The sequence below is a fragment of the Electrona antarctica genome (genome assembly GCF_951216825.1).
Source record: "Electrona antarctica genome assembly, chromosome: 13".
In the NCBI taxonomy this organism is placed as follows: Eukaryota; Metazoa; Chordata; class Actinopteri; order Myctophiformes; family Myctophidae; genus Electrona; species Electrona antarctica.
In genome coordinates this window covers 8233599-8244540 of record NC_136794.1, presented here as the reverse complement: position 1 = coordinate 8244540, position 10942 = coordinate 8233599, and positions in this window count along the sequence as shown.

The following is a 10942-nucleotide window of genomic DNA, read 5'->3' as shown; positions in this document are numbered from 1 at the left end:
CTGAAAAGGAATATTTGAAATGTTTCATAGTTTTAGAAATATAGTGCTTTTAAATTTGAGAAATTCAGAATGGGGGTCAATGGCAGATTTTGGCAAGTAAAGATTTGAGTGGGGTTTGAACCCACTATCTCCAGATCATGCAGCCAGTGTGCTAAGTCACTGATCTACTTGCTACCTGCCACAATGCAGTCTGCTGTTCCCTTTGAGTACAACATTGATACAAAAATAAAATACAAAAAATAAAATAACAGATTTGTCTATTGTTTCTTTTGCTGTTGTTTATCTCTAGACGCTCGAATGTTTATGAACCACAATGGAAACAAGTCTCTGGCTCTTCTGTCATTATCTATTCGGGCTTTTAAGAACAGCATGCACAGTGGCTCACTGGGTACAGAGCCTGCCTGGTAATCAGGAGGCTGCAGGTTCAAGTCCTGGCTCTTATAACTTTGGCATGCTACTAGTCCTACATACTTACACCTAGAATCCCCATTCAAACCTATTTAGGTTCATCTTACGGTGGACATGTTTGCCTGAAAAGGAATCTTTGAAATGTTTCATAGTTTTAGAAATATAGTGCTTTAAATGTGAGAAATGTATAATGGCAGATAGTGGCACGTCAAAATCACTTTCACCTAGAAACTCCATTCACACGTTTTATAATTCAGCTTACTGTGGAGACACATGCTGGAACTTTTTACTTTGAAATGTTTTGTAGTTTCTGAGTTATTTAACTTTAACGCCCAATGCATTCTCAATGGCAATAGCACAAACTTTGGCATGCTACTAGTCCTACATACTTACACCTAGAAACCCCATTCAAGCCTACTTAGGTTCATCTTACGGTGGACATGTTTGCCTGAAAAGGAATCTTTGAAATGTTTCATAGTTTTAGAAATATAGTGCTTTAAATGTGAGAAATGTATAATGGCAGATAGTGGCACGTCAAAATCACTTTCACCTAGAAACTCCATTCACACGTTTTATAATTCAGCTTACTGTGGAGACACATGCTGGAACTTTTTACTTTGAAATGTTTTGTAGTTTCTGAGTTATTTAACTTTAACGCCCAATGCATTCTCAATGGCAATAGCACAAACTTTGGCATGCTACTAGTCCTACATACTTACACCTAGAAACCCCATTCAAGCCTACTTAGGTTCATCTTACGGTGGACATGTTTGCCTGAAAAGGAATCTTTGAAATGTTTCATAGTTTTAGAAATATAGTGCTTTCAAATTTGAGAATTTTACAATGGGGCTCAATGGCAGATATTGGCACGTCAAAAAAGCACTTTCACCTAGAAACTCCATTCACACTTTTTATAATTCAGCTTACTGTGGAGACACATGCTGGAACTTTTTACTTTGAAATGTTTTGTAGTTTCTGAGTTATTTAACTTTAACGCCCAATGCATTCTCAATGGCAATAGCACAAACTTTGGCATGCTACTAGTCCTACATACTTACACCTAGAAACCCCATTCAAGCCTACTTAGGTTCATCTTACGGTGGACATGTTTGCCTGAAAAGGAATATTTGAAATGTTTCATAGTTTTAGAAATATAGTGCTTTCAAATTTGAGAATTTTACAATGGGGCTCAATGGCAGATATTGGCACGTCAAAAAAGCACTTTCACCTAGAAACTCCATTCACACGTTTTATAATTCAGCTTACTGTGGAGACACATGCTGGAACTTTTTACTTTGAAATGTTTTGTAGTGTCTGAGTTATTTAACTTTAACGCCCAATGCATTCTCAATGGCAATAGCACAAACTTTGGCATGCTACTAGTCCTACATACTTACACCTAGAAACCCCATTCAAGCCTACTTAGGTTCATCTTACGGTGGACATGTTTGCCTGAAAAGGAATCTTTGAAATGTTTCATAGTTTTAGAAATATAGTGCTTTCAAATTTGAGAATTTTACAATGGGGCTCAATGGCAGATATTGGCACGTCAAAAAAGCACTTTCACCTAGAAACTCCATTCACACGTTTTATAATTCAGCTTACTGTGGAGACACATGCTGGAACTTTTTACTTTGAAATGTTTTGTAGTTTCTGAGTTATTTAACTTTAACGCCCAATGCATTCTCAATGGCAATAGCACAAACTTTGGCATGCTACTAGTCCTACATACTTACACCTAGAAACCCCATTCAAGCCTACTTAGGTTCATCTTACGGTGGACATGTTTGCCTGAAAAGGAATCTTTGAAATGTTTCATAGTTTTAGAAATATAGTGCTTTAAATGTGAGAAATGTATAATGGCAGATAGTGGCACGTCAAAATCACTTTCACCTAGAAACTCCATTCACACGTTTTATAATTCAGCTTACTGTGGAGACACATGCTGGAACTTTTTACTTTGAAATGTTTTGTAGTTTCTGAGTTATTTAACTTTAACGCCCAATGCATTCTCAATGGCAATAGCACAAACTTTGGCATGCTACTAGTCCTACATACTTACACCTAGAAACCCCATTCAAGCCTACTTAGGTTCATCTTACGGTGGACATGTTTGCCTGAAAAGGAATCTTTGAAATGTTTCATAGTTTTAGAAATATAGTGCTTTCAAATTTGAGAATTTTACAATGGGGCTCAATGGCAGATATTGGCACGTCAAAAAAGCACTTTCACCTAGAAACTCCATTCACACTTTTTATAATTCAGCTTACTGTGGAGACACATGCTGGAACTTTTTACTTTGAAATGTTTTGTAGTTTCTGAGTTATTTAACTTTAACGCCCAATGCATTCTCAATGGCAATAGCACAAACTTTGGCATGCTACTAGTCCTACATACTTACACCTAGAAACCCCATTCAAGCCTACTTAGGTTCATCTTACGGTGGACATGTTTGCCTGAAAAGGAATCTTTGAAATGTTTCATAGTTTTAGAAATATAGTGCTTTCAAATTTGAGAATTTTACAATGGGGCTCAATGGCAGATATTGGCACGTCAAAAAAGCACTTTCACCTAGAAACTCCATTCACACGTTTTATAATTCAGCTTACTGTGGAGACACATGCTGGAACTTTTTACTTTGAAATGTTTTGTAGTGTCTGAGTTATTTAACTTTAACGCCCAATGCATTCTCAATGGCAATAGCACAAACTTTGGCATGCTACTAGTCCTACATACTTACACCTAGAAACCCCATTCAAGCCTACTTAGGTTCATCTTACGGTGGACATGTTTGCCTGAAAAGGAATCTTTGAAATGTTTCATAGTTTTAGAAATATAGTGCTTTCAAATTTGAGAATTTTACAATGGGGCTCAATGGCAGATATTGGCACGTCAAAAAAGCACTTTCACCTAGAAACTCCATTCACACGTTTTATAATTCAGCTTACTGTGGAGACACATGCTGGAACTTTTTACTTTGAAATGTTTTGTAGTTTCTGAGTTATTTAACTTTAACGCCCAATGCATTCTCAATGGCAATAGCACAAACTTTGGCATGCTACTAGTCCTACATACTTACACCTAGAAACCCCATTCAAGCCTACTTAGGTTCATCTTACGGTGGACATGTTTGCCTGAAAAGGAATATTTGAAATGTTTCATAGTTTTAGAAATATAGTGCTTTTAAATTTGAGAAATTCAGAATGGGGGTCAATGGCAGATTTTGGCAAGTAAAGATTTGAGTGGGGTTTGAACCCACTATCTCCAGATCGTGCAGCCAGTGTGTTAAGTCACTGATCTACTTGCTACCTGCCACAATGCAGTCTGCTGTTCCCTTTGAGTACAACATTGATACAAAAATAAAATACAAAAAATAAAATAACAGGAGATTTGTCTATTGTTTCTTTTGCTGTTGTTTATCTCTAGACGCTCGAATGTTTATGAACCACAATGGAAACAAGTCTCTGGCTCTTCTGTCATTATCTATTCGGCCTTTTAAGAACAGCATGCACAGTGGCTCACTGGGTACAGAGCCTGCCTGGTAATCAGGAGGCTGCAGGTTCAAGTCCTGGCTCTGACATAGTGTCCCAAAATCATGAAAATATGACATAATATATTATGCCGTCCCAAACCATGGACTATAGTATGTCGTTTTTTCACGATTTTCATCTTTTTTTCAAATCCTCCAAAATCATGAAAAACGACATGCTATAGTATGCCGTCCGAAGCCATGAACTATAGTATGTCGTTTTTTCATGATTTTCATCTTTTTTTCAAATAGTCCTTAATCACGAAAAACGACATGCTATAGTATGCCGTCCGAAAAAAATTATAACTTTGGCATGCTACTAGTCCTACATACTTACACCTAGAATCCCCATTCAAACCTATTTAGGTTCATCTTACGGTGGACATGTTTGCCTGAAAAGGAATCTTTGAAATGTTTCATAGTTTTAGAAATATAGTGCTTTAAATGTGAGACATTTATAATGGCAGATAGTGGCACGTCAAAATCACTTTCACCTAGAAACTCCATTCACACGTTTTAAAATTCAGCTTACTGTGGAGACACATGCTGGAACTTTTTACTTTGAAATGTTTTGTAGTTTCTGAGTTATTTAACTTTAACGCCCAATGCATTCTCAATGGCAATAGCACAAACTTTGGCATGCTACTAGTCCTACATACTTACACCTAGAAACCCCATTCAAGCCTACTTAGGTTCATCTTACGGTGGACATGTTTGCCTGAAAAGGAATCTTTGAAATGTTTCATAGTTTTAGAAATATAGTGCTTTCAAATTTGAGAATTTTACAATGGGGCTCAATGGCAGATATTGGCACGTCAAAAAAGCACTTTCACCTAGAAACTCCATTCACACTTTTTATAATTCAGCTTACTGTGGAGACACATGCTGGAACTTTTTACTTTGAAATGTTTTGTAGTTTCTGAGTTATTTAACTTTAACGTCCAATGCATTCTCAATGGCAATAGCACAAACTTTGGCATGCTACTAGTCCTACATACTTACACCTAGAAACCCCATTCAAGCCTACTTAGGTTCATCTTACGGTGGACATGTTTGCCTGAAAAGGAATCTTTGAAATGTTTCATAGTTTTAGAAATATAGTGCTTTCAAATTTGTGAATTTTACAATGGGGCTCAATGGCAGATATTGGCACGTCAAAAAAGCACCTTCACCTAGAAACTCCATTCACACGTTTTATAATTCAGCTTACTGTGGAGACACATGCTGGAACTTTTTACTTTGAAATGTTTTGTAGTGTCTGAGTTATTTAACTTTAACGCCCAATGCATTCTCAATGGCAATAGCACAAACTTTGTCATGCTACTAGTCCTACATACTTACACCTAGAAACCCCATTCAAGCCTACTTAGGTTCATCTTACGGTGGACATGTTTGCCTGAAAAGGAATCTTTGAAATGTTTCATAGTTTTAGAAATATAGTGCTTTCAAATTTGAGAATTTTACAATGGGGCTCAATGGCAGATATTGGCACGTCAAAAAAGCACTTTCACCTAGAAACTCCATTCACACTTTTTATAATTCAGCTTACTGTGGAGACACATGCTGGAACTTTTTACTTTGAAATGTTTTGTAGTTTCTGAGTTATTTAACTTTAACGCCCAATGCATTCTCAATGGCAATAGCACAAACTTTGGCATGCTACTAGTCCTACATACTTACACCTAGAAACCCCATTCAAGCCTACTTAGGTTCATCTTACGGTGGACATGTTTGCCTGAAAAGGAATCTTTGAAATGTTTCATAGTTTTAGAAATATAGTGCTTTCAAATTTGAGAATTTTACAATGGGGCTCAATGGCAGATATTGGCACGTCAAAAAAGCACTTTCACCTAGAAACTCCATTCACACTTTTTATAATTCAGCTTACTGTGGAGACACATGCTGGAACTTTTTACTTTGAAATGTTTTGTAGTTTCTGAGTTATTTAACTTTAACGCCCAATGCATTCTCAATGGCAATAGCACAAACTTTGGCATGCTACTAGTCCTACATACTTACACCTAGAAACCCCATTCAAGCCTACTTAGGTTCATCTTACGGTGGACATGTTTGCCTGAAAAGGAATCTTTGAAATGTTTCATAGTTTTAGAAATATAGTGCTTTCAAATTTGAGAATTTTACAATGGGGCTCAATGGCAGATATTGGCACGTCAAAAAAGCACTTTCACCTAGAAACTCCATTCACACTTTTTATAATTCAGCTTACTGTGGAGACACATGCTGGAACTTTTTACTTTGAAATGTTTTGTAGTTTCTGAGTTATTTAACTTTAACGTCCAATGCATTCTCAATGGCAATAGCACAAACTTTGGCATGCTACTAGTCCTACATACTTACACCTAGAAACCCCATTCAAGCCTACTTAGGTTCATCTTACGGTGGACATGTTTGCCTGAAAAGGAATCTTTGAAATGTTTCATAGTTTTAGAAATATAGTGCTTTCAAATTTGTGAATTTTACAATGGGGCTCAATGGCAGATATTGGCACGTCAAAAAAGCACCTTCACCTAGAAACTCCATTCACACGTTTTATAATTCAGCTTACTGTGGAGACACATGCTGGAACTTTTTACTTTGAAATGTTTTGTAGTGTCTGAGTTATTTAACTTTAACGCCCAATGCATTCTCAATGGCAATAGCACAAACTTTGTCATGCTACTAGTCCTACATACTTACACCTAGAAACCCCATTCAAGCCTACTTAGGTTCATCTTACGGTGGACATGTTTGCCTGAAAAGGAATCTTTGAAATGTTTCATAGTTTTAGAAATATAGTGCTTTCAAATTTGAGAATTTTACAATGGGGCTCAATGGCAGATATTGGCACGTCAAAAAAGCACTTTCACCTAGAAACTCCATTCACACTTTTTATAATTCAGCTTACTGTGGAGACACATGCTGGAACTTTTTACTTTGAAATGTTTTGTAGTTTCTGAGTTATTTAACTTTAACGCCCAATGCATTCTCAATGGCAATAGCACAAACTTTGGCATGCTACTAGTCCTACATACTTACACCTAGAAACCCCATTCAAGCCTACTTAGGTTCATCTTACGGTGGACATGTTTGCCTGAAAAGGAATCTTTGAAATGTTTCATAGTTTTAGAAATATAGTGCTTTCAAATTTGTGAAGTTTACAATGGGGCTCAATGGCAGATATTGGCATGTCAAAAAAGCACCTTCACCTAGAAACTCCATTCACACGTTTTATAATTCAGCTTACTGTGGAGACACATGCTGGAACTTTTTACTTTGAAATGTTTTGTAGTTTCTGAGTTATTTAACTTTAACGCCCAATGCATTCTCAATGGCAATAGCACAAACTTTGGCATGCTACTAGTCCTACATACTTACACCTAGAAACCCCATTCAAGCCTACTTAGGTTCATCTTACGGTGGACATGTTTGCCTGAAAAGGAATCTTTGAAATGTTTCATAGTTTTAGAAATATAGTGCTTTCAAATTTGTGAATTTTACAATGGGGCTCAATGGCAGATATTGGCACGTCAAAAAAGCACCTTCACCTAGAAACTCCATTCACACGTTTTATAATTCAGCTTACTGTGGAGACACATGCTGGAACTTTTTACTTTGAAATGTTTTGTAGTGTCTGAGTTATTTAACTTTAACGCCCAATGCATTCTCAATGGCAATAGCACAAACTTTGTCATGCTACTAGTCCTACATACTTACACCTAGAAACCCCATTCAAGCCTACTTAGGTTCATCTTACGGTGGACATGTTTGGCTGAAAAGGAATCTTTGAAATGTTTCATAGTTTTAGAAATATAGTGCTTTCAAATTTGAGAATTTTACAATGGGGCTCAATGGCAGATATTGGCACGTCAAAAAAGCACTTTTACCTAGAAACTCCATTCACACTTTTTATAATTCAGCTTACTGTGGAGACACATGCTGGAACTTTTTACTTTGAAATGTTTTGTAGTTTCTGAGTTATTTAACTTTAACGCCCAATGCATTCTCAATGGCAATAGCACAAACTTTGGCATGCTACTAGTCCTACATACTTACACCTAGAAACCCCATTCAAGCCTACTTAGGTTCATCTTACGGTGGACATGTTTGCCTGAAAAGGAATATTTGAAATGTTTCATAGTTTTAGAAATATAGTGCTTTCAAATTTGAGAATTTTACAATGGGGCTCAATGGCAGATATTGGCATGTCAAAAAAGCACCTTCACCTAGAAACTCCATTCACACGTTTTATAATTCAGCTTACTGTGGAGACACATGCTGGAACTTTTTACTTTGAAATGTTTTGTAGTTTCTGAGTTATTTAACTTTAACGCCCAATGCATTCTCAATGGCAATAGCACAAACTTTGGCATGCTACTAGTCCTACATACTTACACCTAGAAACCCCATTCAAGCCTACTTAGGTTCATCTTACGGTGGACATGTTTGCCTGAAAAGGAATCTTTGAAATGTTTCATAGTTTTAGAAATATAGTGCTTTCAAATTTGTGAATTTTACAATGGGGCTCAATGGCAGATATTGGCACGTCAAAAAAGCACCTTCACCTAGAAACTCCATTCACACGTTTTATAATTCAGCTTACTGTGGAGACACATGCTGGAACTTTTTACTTTGAAATGTTTTGTAGTGTCTGAGTTATTTAACTTTAACGCCCAATGCATTCTCAATGGCAATAGCACAAACTTTGTCATGCTACTAGTCCTACATACTTACACCTAGAAACCCCATTCAAGCCTACTTAGGTTCATCTTACGGTGGACATGTTTGGCTGAAAAGGAATCTTTGAAATGTTTCATAGTTTTAGAAATATAGTGCTTTCAAATTTGAGAATTTTACAATGGGGCTCAATGGCAGATATTGGCACGTCAAAAAAGCACTTTTACCTAGAAACTCCATTCACACTTTTTATAATTCAGCTTACTGTGGAGACACATGCTGGAACTTTTTACTTTGAAATGTTTTGTAGTTTCTGAGTTATTTAACTTTAACGCCCAATGCATTCTCAATGGCAATAGCACAAACTTTGGCATGCTACTAGTCCTACATACTTACACCTAGAAACCCCATTCAAGCCTACTTAGGTTCATCTTACGGTGGACATGTTTGCCTGAAAAGGAATATTTGAAATGTTTCATAGTTTTAGAAATATAGTGCTTTTAAATTTGAGAAATTCAGAATGGGGGTCAATGGCAGATTTTGGCAAGTAAAGATTTGAGTGGGGTTTGAACCCACTATCTCCAGATCATGCAGCCAGTGTGTTAAGTCACTGATCTACTTGCTACCTGCCACAATGCAGTCTGCTGTTCCCTTTGAGTACAACATTGATACAAAAATAAAATACAAAAAATAAAATAACAGGAGATTTGTCTATTGTTTCTTTTGCTGTTGTTTATCTCTAGACGCTCGAATGTTTATGAACCACAATGGAAACAAGTCTCTGGCTCTTCTGTCATTATCTATTCGGCCTTTTAAGAACAGCATGCACAGTGGCTCACTGGGTACAGAGCCTGCCTGGTAATCAGGAGGCTGCAGGTTCAAGTCCTGGCTCTGACATAGTGTCCCAAAATCATGAAAATATGACATAATATATTATGCCGTCCCAAACCATGGACTATAGTATGTCGTTTTTTCACGATTTTCATCTTTTTTTCAAATCCTCCAAAATCATGAAAAACGACATGCTATAGTATGCCGTCCGAAGCCATGAACTATAGTATGTCGTTTTTTCATGATTTTCATCTTTTTTTCAAATAGTCCTTAATCACGAAAAACGACATGCTATAGTATGCCGTCCGAAAAAAATTATAACTTTGGCATGCTACTAGTCCTACATACTTACACCTAGAATCCCCATTCAAACCTATTTAGGTTCATCTTACGGTGGACATGTTTGCCTGAAAAGGAATCTTTGAAATGTTTCATAGTTTTAGAAATATAGTGCTTTAAATGTGAGAAATTTATAATGGCAGATAGTGGCACGTCAAAATCACTTTCACCTAGAAACTCCATTCACACGTTTTATAATTCAGCTTACTGTGGAGACACATGCTGGAACATTTTACTTTGAAATGTTTTGTAGTTTCTGAGTTATTTAACTTTAACGCCCAATGCATTCTCAATGGCAATAGCACAAACTTTGGCATGCTACTAGTCCTACACACTTACACCTAGAAACCCCATTCAAGCCTACTTAGGTTCATCTTACGGTGGACATGTTTGCCTGAAAAGGAATCTTTGAAATGTTTCATAGTTTTAGAAATATAGTGCTTTCAAATTTGAGAATTTTACAATGGGGCTCAATGGCAGATATTGGCACGTCAAAAAAGCACTTTCACCTAGAAACTCCATTCACACGTTTTATAATTCAGCTTACTGTGGAGACACATGCTGGAACTTTTTACTTTGAAATGTTTTGTAGTTTCTGAGTTATTTAACTTTAACGCCCAATGCATTCTCAATGGCAATAGCACAAACTTTGGCATGCTACTAGTCCTACATACTTACACCTAGAAACCCCATTCAAGCCTACTTAGGTTCATCTTACGGTGGACATGTTTGCCTGAAAAGGAATCTTTGAAATGTTTCATAGTTTTAGAAATATAGTGCTTTCAAATTTGAGAATTTTACAATGGGGCTCAATGGCAGATATTGGCACGTCAAAAAAGCACTTTCACCTAGAAACTCCATTCACACGTTTTATAATTCAGCTTACTGTGGAGACACATGCTGGAACTTTTTACTTTGAAATGTTTTGTAGTTTCTGAGTTATTTAACTTTAACGCCCAATGCATTCTCAATGGCAATAGCACAAACTTTGGCATGCTACTAGTCCTACATACTTACACCTAGAAACCCCATTCAAGCCTACTTAGGTTCATCTTACGGTGGACATGTTTGCCTGAAAAGGAATCTTTGAAATGTTTCATAGTTTTAGAAATATAGTGCTTTCAAATTTGAGAATTTTACAATGGGGCTCAATGGCAGATA